Raw genomic sequence first — 17,847 nt, forward strand, 5'->3', positions numbered from 1 at the left:
AATTATTATTTTTGGTGGTTCGGCAGTTTTAATGCATGCATATGTATATTTTAAGGAACTTCGCCCAAACCCATTCACATAGCAATTACAAAATACGTAAAAGTATGATAAGAAAAAATAACTAATACGGCGATAAATAGCCAATCACAATAACTCTTCATTCGGCAATTGCACTTGAGTTGAGATTACTTGCCTGAGGCCGGTACACATCCGGTACACCCCCTTCGTCGGTGTCTCAGATATCAGCCAGATTCATTCTGGTAACATTTCGAAAGGAATTATGGGAAAAGTGCACTTCCTATTATATGACAGGTGAACCTCTTCTGTCAGGATTTGCAAGAACTAACCGTTCTCCTTTCTCCTACTAAACTTAAAATAAAATAAGTTTACATATAAAATTCTACAGCGTCATATTTATTTTCAAAATCCATAGAACTACAAGAAACTACAACAAAGATCAGATGGTTGCCACTCTTACAGTGATAAACTATGAAAAGAAAAATAACAACTGAGGCTGGGTTCTAACAATAATCCCACCTTTTGATTGATGACATATACTTAATCAATCAAAACAAAATATAACAAAAAATACTGTCCATACAAATATTAAGGCTAAATAGTAAACAAAAGAAAAAATTAAGTTTTTAAATTTCTACTCTAAAATAACTCAAGTAGTGTTCAAGTTAGAAATCTAGATGGAATTTTAATTTGTAGTCAACTTCTAGTCACGACAGTCTTAATGTCCTTTGATAAATCTGCAGCTGAATTATTCTTTGGTAATTTTGAGACTAAACTGTCTTCACCCTGCGTCTCAGTTTCATTTGCCTCATCTGACTCCAAAGATGAAGGTATTTCGAGAGGGAATATTCTCTGAATTGGTCGAACTAACTCTCCAGACATGGTTTTGACACGAACTACTCGAATGTTGCCTTCTTTTCCGGGATATAGTTCAATTACTTTTGCTAGAGGCCACAACACCTTGCGTTTGTCATCACATACGATAAGAACTATATGCCCGATTTTTATCTGTTGAGAAATCGGCACTGTAGATGGACGTTGCACTAGCAGGCCGAGATATTCATTTCTAAATCTCTTTCTCAAGAGCTCTCGTAAATTCTGTAAATGTCTCAGTCTCTTGTTGAAATCAACTTTATCAAGATGATCCAAGTCAGGAACTCCAAAGACTGGAATTTCACCTAAAAACAAGGATGGTGTCAAAGGGATGAGGTCATCTGAGTCCTCTGATACATAAGTGAGTGGTCTGGCATTCACAGTTGCACAGCACACTCATCAATTCTTCATAATTCAAACATGACTGGCCTAGGACTCGACGCAAAAGCTTCTTAATCATTTGAACTAGTCGTTCCCAAAAGACCAACCCACCATGGTGCTGTGGGTGGACTGAACTTCCAGTCGATCTTGTTTGTGGCGGCTTCTCTCTCAATGGTATTCCAAATAATCGAACTCAAGAGATTATTGGATCCGACAAAATTGCTTCCCTTATCGCTATAAATTATCGATGGCCTCCCTCTACAAGCAATAAATCTTCTAAGACCAAGTAAAAATCCTTGAGTTGAGAGGGACAAAATCAGTTCCAAATGGACCGCCCTGAAAACAGCACATGTGAAAAGTAAAATCCAAGCTTTTCTTTTATCCTTCAAAATTAATGGGCCAGCTAAATCAACGCCGACAATCTCGAAAACACGAGCCTCTCTAACTCTGTTTTCTTGTAGAGTAGCAGGCACAGCCTGTAGCCGTTTACGTCCATGTCTCCTGCACCTGACATATGCATATAAAGCTTTTCCAATTGTAGCTATACTTTTCAGGATCCAAAGCGTCACTCTAAGTGTTGACATCAGTACGTGAATTCCTGCATGAGACATAGAGAGATGTTTATCAATTATCAATTTCTCCACAATCTTATGATTCTTCGGAAGTAACATCGGATAAATAAAATTTTCATGGTCTTTTCTTTCAGTCAACCTAGACCTGACACGTAAAATGCCTTCGCAATCTTTGAACACACTTTTTGACTTCAGCTTCTTAATATCATCAGATGAAAAAGAATCGTGTTGAATAATCTTCACGATAGATTTTTCAGCCCTTATCAATTCATAAACTTTTAACTCTCCTGATTCTCTTTCTTCTTTCCTCTTTCGGGTATTTCCTATGAATCTGTGTATCCACTCAATCATTTAAGTATTTTCTTATACTTTTTCGCCAAAGAATTGCGAAGACATATCGCAAACATTGCTTAATGAAACTATAACTGCGTTGCGTTTTTCAGTATTAATCTCTTCTTTATTATCGATTGGGATAGAACGAGGCCATTCTTCTTCCGGCTGTGCCAACCAAGGTGGGCCCTCCCACCATCTTGATTCAATGAGTTTCTTCACAGAGCATCCTCTTGATGGCACATCGGTTGGGTTTCCCACACCTGGTACATGATGCCAATTTTCACGACCTGATAGGATTCTAATTTTTGAAACTCTGTTATTCACAAAAGTGCTCCAAACGTCTACGTTCTTTATCCAGAACAGTGCTGGTGACGAATCGGTCCAGTTAGATTCCTTTGAAATTTCGACTTTAAGGTTCTTCTTGACAAATGATGCTAATCGCACCTCAATAAGACAAGCAAGCAATTCAAGTCGTGGTATACTTATTTTTTTCAAAGGAGCTACTCGTGCTTTGGCTTGCACTAGGGTCACTTCTTTATTTTGACTTCTCAAATATACTGCACTTGCATAAGATCCCTGTGAAGCATCTGCGAACGTATGCAAACTAAAAGATTGTCCTTCTGTCAATGAAAGTAGTCTGGGAATCTTCACAGAGGATGACAAGGGCAATTCTTTGACCCACTTCAAGAATTTTCTTTTAATATCTTCAGGTGGCTCTGCATCCCAGCTCAATTTCGTTTCCCAGCTCTTTTGCAAGTATAACTTTGGAAGGAGTGTAAAAGGGTATTTGGAAGGAGTATAAAACCTATTGGGTCAAAAACTCTCTGTACAATCGATAGAACGTTTCGTCTTGTCACTGAGAGATCAATCAAGTTGATATTAGGGATGTCACAAAACAAAGAATCTTCATATTTATCCCACAGAAGACCAAGTACGTTCAATGGTTCACTCATTGTAGATTTTCCACTGTTCAGCTCTGTTTGCTCCCACCCTCTGAAGTCAAAGTTAGCACTTGCCATTAACTGAGTTGATTTTGGAATAAAGTATTCTGCTTCTTCATTCGAATTCACACGGTTGTCAACATACAAGTGACACAGTTGTCAACATACAAGGAATTTTTCAATTTTGTAGCCACTTCCTTCAAAGAAGGTTCACATTGGTCTAAATGAGAGTTGATCACTGCTCCTAAAAGAAACGGACTGCATTTTAGTCCGAAGACTACTCTGCAATGGCGAAATTTTCTTATTTCCTTTTGTTCCGAGTTTTTCCACCATAGGAATCTTAGGAAATCACGATCAGATCTTTGAATAGATATTTGAAGAAAAGCTCTTTTAATATCTGAGATAATCCCTATTTTTCCTTGCCTAAATTCAAGAAGCAATCTAGGTATTAATTCAATTAAATTTTGATCTTTTGCTAAACAGTCATTAAGTGACAGGAAATCTTTTTGCTTGCACGAAGCGTCAAATACAGGCTTTACTGCTGTTGTACAGTTATCTTTGAAGACCGGTCTATGGGGAAGATAATGATTGTTAACTCGTTCCTCTTCTATTACTCCAGATTCGAGCCATTCTTCGAACACTGCATTGTATGTTTCAAATTTATCTTTCAACATGAGCTTCTTTGTCGTGGAAATCAATCGCTTTTCAGCAACTTCTCTGTTACTTGGTAAAGCTTCTTTATCGTTGATCCAAGGTGAACTGACTTCATAGCGATCATCCACCCTCTTCAGAGTCTTGGAAAGTGATCCCACACTGCTTCTTCTAACTCTGAGTCAGTTTTACTTTCTTTGGCATCTGTAACTCCCAGTGCTTCTAGCTTCTACAAGTTTTCTATGTCACTGCTGTGAGTCAACATCGACGTTATGGTTGAAGACATGGACAAGGAGTTTCTTTCTGAAACGTTATCTTTTATCTTTCCCATGACTGTCCATCCAAGTAGTGATTCCACAGCAGTCAGCCCATTTTCTAATTTTTCAATTCTTCAGGTTAACAGAACACCTGCGACGTCAGCTCCAATAAGAACTTCTATTTTCAAATCCTTTTTTGCTACATCAGATGCATGGATATTCCTCTGTCTTAGTTCTTCTATCCATGGCCCAGGCTGTAAACTGACTACTGGTCCACAAATCTTCGACTCTTCCAACAAGGTTAGTCGTCTAGAAAAATCACCTCTTAGGCTTCTAACGTTCACTTCATAGCGTTTGTGAATTTCTCTCTTTGTTGTTACTCTTCCAAAAAGTTAATGGATTCAAGATTCAAATCCAATCGCGTGGCACCCTATGTCTACAGCAGTCTCCTTTAATATGTATGAACGTAGCGATCCTATATCGATAAGTGCACTTACTGTCTTCTGCTTTTTATTTGCGTCTATATTAATTAATAGTGTTTGAAGAAACACTTCGTCTAGGAAATTAGTGCTCGCAAGTGATACGTTTTGTGTTTCCTCTTCTTTATTCTTTTCATCATTGCTCTTTTGATTGGTGGGCAAATCCGGACACATGACACCCCAATGTCTTTTCGAGCAGATCAAACATCGTACAGTCGGTCACAAAAATATTCGAACACCGGCACCCATTCAGAAAATTTACTTTTCCGTTGAGAAACAAAATTGTCTCCAGAGTCCATCTTCGTTCGATAGAAAAAAAAACAAAAGGATGGCTCATGTCCAAAATTGGCTAGGTGCATGAAACAAAATACAACATGACCTATCTGGGTGAGATGGGAAACAAAATGGCTGCTCACGTGATCCATTATTGCGCTCATAGAAAACGCAAAGTGTCGCTGCGGCTCGTCTCGGTTCGCGAAGAGTGAAAACCCAAAACGGTCTGTAGTGTCTATCTTTGTTGGATGAGAAAACAAAAGGATGGCTCATGTCCAATTTATTTAGGTGTGGGAAAAAATATAACGTGACCTACCTCGATGACATGTCTCCAGCGATCCAGTATAGACTTTTTCCCCATCTGCAATAGGTGACATCTATAAACAATTTCATTGAAATCTCCTCGAAATATAAGAAACAGCTAGCTCGTGAAATTGTAAGGTATTCCCAAAAAATTCCACTTCTTGAAGAAGGAAAAACATCCTAGCTGCAGATGAGGTAGAGAGAGAAAAAGCATGTTGCACCATGGAGAGCCCGCACGGTTCTGAACAGAAAACGTGGAATGCTTTTATAGAAAAGAGTTGAAAGTGAAAGTAAAAGCCGATTGGAAATTTTTCACTTGGTTGCCGACTGGGAAAAAATTTTCAGAGCTCAGAAAAAAATTCTGAGATTAAAAAAAAAAAAAAAAAAAAACTTTTTGTTAATTTTTATCATGTCTTCTAGACATGATAAAAATTAACCCTACCCCCCTTTTGTGTGGGAATGTTGTCTCACTGTTTCTAAAAATAGACCATGACTCATTCTAGGAATTATATGTTTTAGAAAGGATGAGTCATAGTCTTTGGATTTCTCCATTCCAAAGTAAACAAAGTGAAGACATCAAATTAATAGAAAAAAAGGAAGAGTTTTTTTTTTTTCAGCTCTGGAAATATTTTTCCCATTCAACAGCCAAGAAATATTTCCAGCCAATACAATTTCATTTTTACTTTCACTTTCAGTTCATTTCTTATATCTATAAAAACATTTCATATTTCTGTTCAGATCAGTGTGGGTTGTTCAAGATGCAGCAAGTCTTCTCCATCCCACAACCAGGAAAAAAAGATGTTCTTTCATAAGGAATTCTTTTGGCTTTCGAAAACCACGAGGACATGATGATTGAAATATATTTCTGTTCTCATGTCCGATGCTTGAACTCAGAATTATTTCCAGAGATCTGAGAATTTTTCTTAGTCACTCGATGACACAAATTTCGTATATTTATTTTTTAAGCCACTCGAGTTTCGACTTCCCATCCGTGTGTGCTGTGCATTCAACCTGGAGACACATTCCCTGAGCTCAAAGAAAATGTTTCCCAGCCCCCTCAATCGCTGAAATGGATTAAAAATAAATTCTTTCATACATTTTTAAAGCTCAAGAGTGTTAGGTATCATGGAAAGAGCTTTTTCTTTTCACAGCCCACTCAATCACTGAAATCGATTAAAAACAAATTCTTTCATACATTTTTAAAGCTCAAGAGTGTTAGGTGTCATGGAAAGAGCTTTTTTCTTTTCACAGCCCACTCAATCGCTGAAATCGATTAAAAACAAATTCTTTCATACATTTTTAAAGCTCAAGCGTGTTAGCTGTTATGGAAAGGGCCTTTTTTTCCCCAGCCCACACAATCGCTGAAATCGATTAAAAATAAATTCTTTCATACATATTTAAAGCTCAAGCGTGTTAGCTGTCATGGAAAGACCCTTTTTTTCCCAGCCCACTCAATCTCTGAAACGGATCAAAAATAAATTCTTTCATACATTTGTTTAAACCTCAAGACTCTTAGCTGTCATGGAAACTGAAATTTATGTCACGGTTTGTGTGTCACACGTCGTCAACGGTATGATTTGAGGTGAAAATTGAAAACCCGGTATGAAAAATCTCTTTAACTTCAATTTAGAAGAAGGTGTGGGATAGAGAGATTTCGTCATGGGAAAATGTCTTTCAATGTCCGTCATGGGAAAATGTCTTTCAATATCATGTCATCTCCTTTCAAATAGGATTGAAAGATTTTTCTTAAACTATGTTGAAATCTTGATGCATAAAAACCACGGATGGGAAATTCTAATCCATGGATGGATCATCCAATTTCGCTAGACCCTGATAAACGGTTGCTGATGAAATCCAAACGAGGGGTCCTAGCTTTTCAAATGGGAAACATTTTTTCCCTAAACGGAGGAATGATTTCTATTCTGTAAGACGTGAAAAGTTGGAAAAAAGCTTGTGTTCACAGAAGCTCTTTCTAGAACAGTGGTCCTGGGTCCAGATGAGGTAGAGAGAGAGAAAAAGCATGCTGCACCTTGGACAGCCCGCACAGTTCTGAACAGAAAACGTAGAATACTTTTATAGAAAAGTGTTGAAAGTGAAAGTAAAAGGCCAATCGTCTTGGCTGGAGAATTTTCACTTGGTTGCCGACTGGGAAAAATTTTTCAAACCTCAGAAATAAATTTTGAGATGAAAAAAAAAAATCTGAAAGGATTCAGATTTTAGATTACGTCCAAAGGGGCATTGTCCCCGAAGGACTTTGATTGTGATTAATGATATGATATTTGTTTTTCAATGCAAATGATTTTTACAATAGTTTTTTTTACTAAGGTCTATTTGAATGGTTTCTTCTTACTGCGGTTGCTTGACTACCGTTTTATTGAGAATGATTACTATTCTATTGTTTCATACAACGGGAAATGGGAACTATATGGAAATGGAGGACAAGAGTAGAGGATGAGAGAGTGTGGATGAGTAGAGAGAGGAGGAGGATTAGAGTTTGGGGGAGGATGGGAAAGCGAGTAGGAGAGCGAGGAGGATGAGAGAGTGGAGGAGGATGGGAGAGCGAGGAGGATAAGAGAGAGGAGGAGGATGGGAGAGCGAGGAGGATGAGAGAGTGGAGGAGGATGGGAGAGCGTGGAGGATAAGAGAGAGGAGGAGGATGGGAGAGCGAGGAGGATGAGAGAGTGAAGGAGGATGGGAGAGCGAGGAGGATAAGAGAGAGGAGCAGGATAAGAGGAGGAGGAGAGAGTGGATAAGGATAAGAGCGCGAGGAGGAGGTGATAGTGGATCAGGGTAATTGCGTTATTTTGAAAAGTGATTCGCCGTCTACAGTTGTCAACGCAAAACGCCCAAACGAAACTAATAGTCCTTCGGGGACAATGCCCCTTTGGACTAAAAAAAAAACTTTTTGTTAATTTTTATCATGTCTTCCAGACATGATAAAAATTAACCCTACCCCCTTTTGTGTGGGAATGTTGTCTCACTGTTTCTAAAAATAGACCATGACTCATTCTAGGAATTCTATGTTTTAGAAAGGATGAGTCATGGTCTTTGGGTTTCTCCATTCCAAAGTAAACAAAGTGAAGACATCAAATTAATAGAAAAAAAGGAAGAGGTTTTTTTTTTCAGCTCTGGAAATATTTTTCCCATTCGACAGCCAAGAAATATTTCCAGCCAACACGATTTCATTTTTACTTTCACTTTCAGTTAATTTCTTATATCTATAAAAACATTCCACATTTCTGTTCAGATCAGTGTGGGTTGTTGACGATGCAACATCTCTACCTCATCCCACAACCAGGAAGAAAAGATGTTGTTTCATGAGGAATTGTTTTGGCTTTCGAAAACCACGATGGCGTGATGATTATAATATATTTCTGTTCTAATCCGTAGGGTTTGTGGAAAATACATTCTCGGTACGTAATCCCCCACCCAGGAAGAACAGAAAATGTTTTAAAAGGAATACTTTGGCCTGACGTTTGAAAAAAAACAATGATCACAGGGCTGTTGGGATAAGATTGAGAACCCATGATGATGTTGTGCGATGAGGCTAATCTTTTTTACTTAAACGGATCTTCTTCTAAACATCCAAGGTATGATTGTTTCCCTAGATGAAAGAAAACAATACCTTTTTTTCTCTTTTACAAGAAAAATATCCTCAATAATGTTGCTGAAAAGATTAAAGCGATATTTCCTCATGGAACTATTGGACCGCTCGTCTATGGTGTTGTCGGAAGGGATATCACATTCAATCCCTTTTTACCGACTCACAAATCACGAAAGGAGTGGCTTTCCAGCATCCAGTGCACCCAGCTTCCCTTACAGAGTTCCGTGAAGGAGGCTCGTGGGTATTGAATTCTATTTCTGTGTGTTGTTTCTCAAAGACGCACTGGATGAAATCCATCTTCCTCCCTCGCAATTGACTAAAAGAATTCCTCTTCTTGAGAAAGAACATCCTAGGTCTAGAGGAGGTAGAGAGAGAGAGAGAGAGAGAGAAAAAAGGGCATGTTGCACCTTGGACAGCCCGCACGGTTCTGAACAGAAAACGTGGAATACTTATATAGAAAAGAGTTGAAAGTGAAAGTAAATCGCGTTTGCTGGAAACATTTCTGTTGGCTGTCGATTGGGAAAAAAAATTCTCAGAGCTCAGAAAAAAATTTTGAGATAAAAAAAAAATCTTTTTGTTAATTTTTATCATGTCTTCTAGACATGATAAAAATTAACTCTACCCCCTTTTGTCTGGGAATGTTGTCTCACCCTTTCTAAAAATAGACCATGTATACAAATATACTACAAACGGACTTGAACGCCTGTTCTCAGTATGTAGCTATACAAATTTGAAGGTAAAATTTAAAAAAAAGACATCTTTTTGGGGAAAAGGGAGTACATTTGTATACTGAAAACAGGCCTTAAATTCCGTTTGTAGTATACTACAAACGGAATTTAAGGCCTATTTTCAGTATATAGCTATACAAATTGGAAGGTAAAAAAAATTAAAAAAGACATCTTTTTTTTCGGGGGGGAAGGCAGTGAATTTGTATAGGAATATACTACAAACGGACTTTAAAGCCTGTTTTCAGCATATAGCTATACAATTTGGAAGGTAAAAAAAATAAAAAAAGACATCTTTTTTTTCGGGGGGGAAGGCAGTGAATTTGTATAGGAATATACTACAAACGGACTTTAAAATCTGTTTTCAGCATATAGCTATACAAATTGGAAGGTAAAAAAATAAAAAAGACCTCTTTTTGCTGGGAAATTAAGTGAATTTGTATAGGAATATACTACAAACTGACTTTAATGCCTGTTTTCAGTATATAGCTATACAAATAGGAAGGTAAAAAAAATTTAAAAAAGATATCTTTTTTGGGGAAAAGGAGTGAATTTGTATAGGAATATACTACAAGAACATCAAGAAAAGAACATCATGGGTCCAAGAATTGAAACTGAAAGTCGAAAAACGAAATGTTAACGACTGGGAAGAAAATTTTCAAAGCTGAAAAAAGATTTAAAAAAAAAATACTTCCTTTTTCTTTCTTAATTTGATGTCTTCATTGTTTTGACCTCGTAGAAATAAAAAAAGTGAAGACATCAAATTAAGAAAGAAAAAAGGAAGGTTTTTTTTTCTTTTTTTTTTTTTTTACTGTGTTAAAATTTTTCCAGATCTCTGAGAATTTTTCCCAGTCGGTTTCTAGAAGCAACTCGTTAATGTATTTAAACCACTCGCGTTTCAGTTTTAGTTCAGTCTGTGCTGTGCACTCAACGTGGATACACGCTTCTCACTCTCCTGGGAAGAGCTTCTGTGAAAGTATGTGAACATTTTTTTCTTGCTCTTTTGTATTTCATAGACTACAAATATTTATTGAGTCACCCATTTTATAGAAATGTATTCTTATTTCCTTTCAATACTTTGAGGTAGGGTAATATTTTTCCCCCTGCTACTGTTTTTGTTTTTCAAGGCTAGAAATGTTTTACTCAATAGCTGTTTTTATAGAAAACATGCTATTATTTCATATACTGATATATTTTGTGAAACTTTAACAAATTCCTTTCAAGAAGCCAAGATCTCGTGATCCACAGCTGGCTAGATACGTCAGTGTAATCGGATCACGATTGTTCCATCCTATACTGATATATTTTGTGAAACTTTAACAAATTCCTTTCAAGAAGCCAAGATCTCGTGATCCACAGCTGGCTAGACCCGTCAGTGTAATCGGATCACGATTGTTCCATCATATACTGATATATTTTGTGAAACTTTAACAAATTCCTTTCAAGAAGCCAAGATCTCGTGATCCACAGCTGACTCCATTAGTCAGGAAAAACGGATCACGATTGTTACATCATATACTGATATATTTTGTGAAACTAACAAATTCCTTTCAAGAAGCCAAGATCTCGTGATCCACAGCTGACTCCATTAGTCAGGAAGAACGGATCACGATTTTATCAATTGTATACTGATATATTTTGTGAAACTTTAACAAATCCCTTTCAACAGGGCAAGATCTCGTGATCCATAGCTGGCTAGAGCAGTCAGGATCAATTAATCACGATGATTCCATCGTATACTGATATATTTTGGGAAACTTTAACAAGGCAAGATCTCGTGATCCACAGCTGGCTAAACTAGTGAGGATTAACGGATCACGATTTTATCAATCGTATACTGATATATTTTGTGAAACTTCTTTAACAAATCCTTTTCAAGAAGGCAAGATCTCGTGATCCACAGCTGGCTAGAGCAGTCAGTATAATCGGATCACGACTGTTCCCTCGTATACTGAAATATTTTGTGAAATTTTAACAAATGACTTTCAAGAAGGGAAGATCTCGTGATCCAGAACTGACTCAATCAGTAACGATTAACGGATCACGATTATTCCATTGTATACTGATATATTTTGTGAAACTTCTTTAACAAATGACTTTCAAGAAGGCAAGATTTCGTGATCCACAGCTGACTAGACTTGTCAGAATTAACGGATCACGATAGTTCCATTGTATACTGATATATTTTGTGGAACTTTAACAAATTGTTTTCAACAAGGCAAGATCCTGTGATCCACAGCTGACTCCATCAGTCAGGATAACGGATCATGATTTTTTTCAATCGTATACTGATATATATTTTGTATATTTTGTGAAACTTTAACAAATCCTTTTCAAAAAAGGCAAGGTCTTGTGATCCACAGCTGACTCCATCAGTCAGGATAACGGATCACGATGGTTCCATCTTATACTGATATATATTTTGTGAAACGTTAACAAATGACTTTCAAGAAGGCAAGATCATGTGATTCAATAGAATTGTTCAATCGTATACTGGCATATTCTGATAAAACAACAGAATGATCCAATTTTGAATACGATCCCAATATGTTTTTATAAAATCCATTTCATATTTTGTAAAACGTGAACGACTGACTTTCAAGCTGGCTGCATGGGTGTTTTTTTTTCGTGGTTTTTCCCCATGTGTAACGTGAGTACGAGCCAGATTCCCTTCCAAAGTCCTCCACGGAGGCATTTCTTAAGGCAAATATCCCTCAAATGCTTTACCGTCCTCCGAATCGACTTGACCTCTCTCCAACTTCCACGGTGTCATTTGAACGATCGAGTCGGCTGTTGGAAAAAAATGTCTGACAGCTGAAAACAATATCTCCGAACACCTTCACAAAACCTCTTTCCAGGAAGAAGGAGCGTGTATTCAGCTCCAGTGTACAGCACAGACTGATTTAAAGCTGAAACGCGAGTGGTTTAAATAGATGAGAACCGTCTATAGAAATAATTTGAATATATCTGGTTTTGTGAATCAAGCCGACCTTCTAGACATGATAAAAATTAACTCCCTTCTCTTTTTCTCTGGGAATGTTGTCTCACTCTTTCTAAAAATAGACTATGACTCATTCTTGTGGAATTCTGTTGGGATTTTACTTTCGATTGAATTTTGACTTTGTTTCAATTCCCCAGTTATCTATAAAAGCATTCCGCGTTTCACTTCAGATCCGTGTGGGCTGTGGAAGAGGCAACACGTCTCTCTCTTTACCCAATCTCATGATATTCTTTAAGAATTTCTTAGCCATTTGTCAAAGAAGGGGACTATAATTGAAGAATTTATGAATTTGGGAACATGTCACCCATGGCAAATCTAAAATCTTGGAAGTGGATACTGGAAAGCCCCGCTCTGATTATAATTCTGAGTTCTAGCATGGGACATTTTTTAAATCAATAAGTTAAACTATTTTTCTAGTCTCATATTCTCTCGTGACTAGGGTTCTAGATTTGGGTAGAGAGAGACATGTTGCCTCATCAACAGCCCGCACTGTTCTGAACAGAAACGTGGAATGCTTTTATAGAAAAGTGAAGAGTTGAAAGTGAAAGTCGAAAAACGAAATGCGATCGGCTAGGAAAAATTTCTCAGAGCTCAGAAAAAAAATTCTGAGATGTAAAAAAAAAAAAAAAAAAAAAAAACTATCTTTTTGTTAATTTTTATCATGTCTTCTAGACATGATAAAAATTAACTCCCTTCTCTTTTTGTCTGGGAATGTTGTCTACCACTCTCTAAAAATAGACTATGACTCATCCTTTCTAAAGAATAGAATTCCAAGAAAAGATTGGGTTCTGGTCTATTTTTAGAAACGGTAAGACAACATTCCCAGATAAAAGGGGGATGAGTTAATTTTTATCATGTCTAGAAGACATGATAAAAATTAACAAAAAGTTTTTTTTTTTTTTTTTTTTTTTACATCTCAGAATTTTTTTCTGAGCTCTGAAAATATTTTCCCAGCCGATCTCATTTCGTTTTTCGACTTTCACTTTCAACTCTTCTCTTTTCTATAAAAGTATTTCGAGTTTCTGTTCAAAACACTGTGGGCTGTTGAAAAGGTAACACGTCTCCCTCTCTACATTAATTGGGAATCCAAGATGTTCTAAAGAAGAATTCTTTGAGAATCTCTTAACCTTTCTGAACTTTAGAAGAGCTAGCTGGATATTTCTTCATTTCTTTTTCAAGTATGGGTTCAAAGGATTCTTTTAAATAGTTGCAAGTAAGACGTTGTATCATTTTTTGTTGATCATGAATCTATTAAAAAATTTCAATGCCTAGTTTTAGGGCTACCTATACCCAACATGATTCTTATGTTTTACTCTACGTTTTAGATGAGACCCTCTCTTAAAAACATGATTTTCCTATTCAAAGTTGAAATGATTTTCCAAAAGCATGATCCTTTTAAAAAAACATGTGTGTTTGTGTAGGTGTGGTGGGACGGTTAGCTTTCTTTCTTACGAGATAGTCATCTCCACGAGATGTGTTTTGGATATCTTCTCCACCCTCTCGTGGTCGCTGAAATCTCGTGATGGCTCAAGTGAAAAGGGTTCGTTTATTTTGACTCACAACCACGTTATATTTTTTTGGATATCTCCTCCAACGACTCGTGGAACTCTTTTCCCTGAAATGAGGTATGTTTAGCAGCGCACGCCCTCTGAAGTGAAGCTCGGAATACTTTGACAAATCCTGTCGAGTGGATTGTGAAACCATTTTTAAAGGATCTCAGAGAAACACCCATGAAGACGATACCAACGTGTCGTTTTTCAGAAAGCATGAAGGTGGCTCATGGTGAGAGATGAGGTGGTAAAATAGTTTTTTTCTTAGAAAGTTGAAAAAATGGAGAGTAGTAAGACACAGTCTCTTTTTTCGAAACTGAGTAGGAGGGTCATTTTGAGATGAGCTGGAAAATATTTTCTGAGAGATTTGAAAAAAAATTTTAAAAATAAAAAATATATATATTATATAATATATATTATAAATACTTTTTGTTCATTTTTATCATGTCTTCAGACATAATAAAAATGAACGACATCTCTCTTTTTTTTCTTTGAAACCTCTCTCAACCTATCTCGTCCTGTTTCTCAAGTAACATTCCTTTCCTGAAAAGCTAATTTCTTTAGAAACCTAAGACAACTCCTTTCCTGAAAAGCTAATTTCTTTAGACACCTAAGACAACAGGTAGAGACATACTTCGAACCAAAAAGAGAGTAGAGATCCTTTTGAATAAAGTCGAATAGACAAAACACGAGTAGCCATTTCAGTTCTATGCTTTTTCCTAGGGACGATCCACGAAAGGGTCCTCTTTTGTTCACGAAGCGTGGTTCACCCATGAATGAAACACGTAGGCTCGAAACTTTCTAACATCTCTACCTCCACGGTGCAGTTTGAAAGGAAGGTGACCCACCCATCACCCCAGCTATGAAATGAAACGTCAAAACAGTGCACACGTTCTAGAATAAGAACCCTTGTAGACATTTGGGGGCTCTACAGCACAGACTCAACAGAAACAAAACGATAAAAACTTTCATAGATCCCAGAGAGTGGATGCTTAAAACTAAGGTGATGTCTCGTCGATCAAATTAGCTGTAAATAAATGTCTAAGAGCTGAGAAGAATGGATGGCCTACCTTCACAAAAGCTCTTTCTAGGAGGGAAAAGTATGTATCCAAGCAGTATACAGAGCACAGGCTGATGTTAAGTCGAAACTGGAGTGATTTCAATACACAAGTATGAATTCGTTCTAATAACACTTTAGATAGGTCTCGTTTGACTCATCGAGTCGAGGGGGAAAACATTGACGTGTTGCCTTTCCAACAGCCCACACTGTTCTGAACAGAAACGTAGAATGCTTTTATAGATAAGAGAAGAATTGAAAGTGAAAGTAAAAAAACGAAATCAGATCGGCTGGGAAAATTTCTGAGCCGAGAAAAAATTCTGAGTCAGGAAAAAAAAAAATAATAATAATAATAATAACCCTTCCTTTTTTCTTTTTTAATATGATGTCTTCACTTTTTGACATTCTACAAGGTCAAAAGAGTGAAGACATCAAATTAATAAAGAAAAAGGAAGAGTTTTTTTTTTTTTCAATCTCAGAATTTTTCCTGAGCTCTGAAAAATTTTTTCCCAGCCGATCCCATTTCGTTTTTCGACCTTTCACTTTCAATTCTTCTCTTTTCTATAAAAGTATTCCACGTTTTTGTTCAGAACAGTGTGGGCTGTTGAAAAGGTAACATGTCTCCCTCTCTCTTTACCCAAATCTGGAACCCATGATGATCTTAAGAAGAATTCTTTAAGAATCTCTTACGATTCCTGAATCTTAGACAAGCTGAATGTTTCTTTTTCGTATTTCGAAGCTATTGATGGATCAAAGAAGATTTCAATGGACTGACTTCATCGTTCTAGGATAGAATATTTTTCGAAATCTCTTCCTACTTTCGTCTACACAGAAATGCTTTCAACGAAAGTTAGGTCCTCTTTTACATTTCCTTTTTAAATAGTTGTTCAAAGGGATTTTCGTTCTGCTGATTCAGGTTTCCCGCGCTTCACGCTACCCATCCTCACCCATTCCTAAAGGATCTCAGAGAAAATTGAAAGGGAGATCGCGAAAAAGAAATACCCTCCAGTGAACACAGTTCCAACGACAGTGGATAGATTTTTTCGGTCCTTCCAGAGATATCCCCGGTGACCGATAGGTTGTTCAGCCACATGGGTGTCACGAAAAGGCACACCATGCCTGTTTCCCTCCCTAAAATGTTTCTTCGGAAAAGGGAAAGTTTTTTTCCCTTTTCCGAAGAAAGAAGGAATGCTTTTATAGATAACTGGGGAATTGAAACAAAGTCAAAATCCAATCGAAAGTAAAATCCCAACTGAATTCCACAAGAATGAGTCATAGTCTATTTTTAGAAAGAGTGAGACAACATTCCCAGACAAAAAGAGAAGGGAGTTAATTTTTATCATGTCTAGAAGGTCGGCTTGATTCACAAAACCAGATATATTCAAATTATTTCTATAGAGGGTTCTCATCTACTATTTAAGCCACTCGCGTTTCAGCTTTAAATCAGTCTGTGCTGTGCACTGGAGCTGAATACACGCTCCTTCTTCCTGGAAAGAGGTTTTGTGAAGGTGTTCGGAGATATTGTTTTCAGCTGTCAGACATTTTTTTCCAACAGCCGACTCGATCGTTCAAATGACACCGTGGAAGTTGGAGAGAGGTCAAGTCGATTCGGAGGACGGTAAAGCATTTGAGGGCTATTTGCCTTAAGAAATGCCTTCGTGGAGGACTTTGGAAGGGAAACTGGCTCGTATTCACGTTACACATGGGGAAAAACCACGAAAAAAAACACCCATGCAGCCAGCTTGAAAGTCAGTCGTTCACGTTTTACAAAATATGAAATGGATTTTATAAAAACATATTGGGATCGTATTCAAAATTGGATCATTCTGTTGTTTTATCAGAATATGCCAGCATACGATTGAACAATTCTATTGAATCACATGATCTTGTCTTCTTGAAGGTCATTTGTTAACGTTTCACAAAATATATATCAGTACAAGATGGAACCATCGTGATCCGTTATCCTGACTGATGGAGTCAGCTGTGGATCACAAGACCTTGCCTTTTTCGAAAAGGATTTGTTAAAGTTTCACAAAATATACAAAATATATATCAGTATAGGATTGAAAAAAATCATGATCCGTTATCCTGACTGAAGGAGTCAGCTGTGGATCACAGGATCTTGCCTTGTTGAAAACAATTTGTTAAAGTTCCACAAAATATATCAGTATACAATGGAACTATCGTGATCCGTTAATTCTGACAAGTCTAGTCAGCTGTGGATCACGAAATCTTGCATTCTTGAAAGTCATTTGTTAAAGAAGTTTCACAAAATATATCAGTATACAATGGAATAATCGTGATCCGTTAATCCTGACTGATTGAGTCAGCTCTGGAACACGAGATCTTGCCTTCTTAAAAGTCATTTGTTAAAGAAGTTTCACAAAATATATCAGTATACAATGGAACTATCGTGATCCGTTAATCCTGACTGATTGAGTCAGTTCTGGATCACGAGATCTTGCCTGCTTGAAAGTCATTTGTTAAAATTTCACAAAATATATCAGTATACGAGGGAACAGTCGTGATCCGATTATACTGACTGCTCTAGCCAGCTGTGGATCACGAGATCTTGCCTTCTTGAAAAGGATTTGTTAAAGAAGTTTCACAAAATATATCAGTATACGATTGATAAAATCGTGATCCGTTAATCCTCACTAGTTTAGCCAGCTGTGGATCACGAGATCTTGCCTTGTTAAAGTTTCCCAAAATATATCAGTATGCGATGGAATCATCGTGATCCATTGATCCTGACTGCTCTAGCCAGCTATGGATCACGAGATCTTGCCCTGTTGAAAGGGATTTGTTAAAGTTTCACAAAATATATCA

Source organism: Stegodyphus dumicola, chromosome 2 (genome assembly GCF_044657685.1).
Source record: "Stegodyphus dumicola isolate Sdum_Otavi_A_Nest chromosome 2, ASM4465768v1".
Taxonomy (NCBI): Eukaryota; Metazoa; Arthropoda; class Arachnida; order Araneae; family Eresidae; genus Stegodyphus; species Stegodyphus dumicola.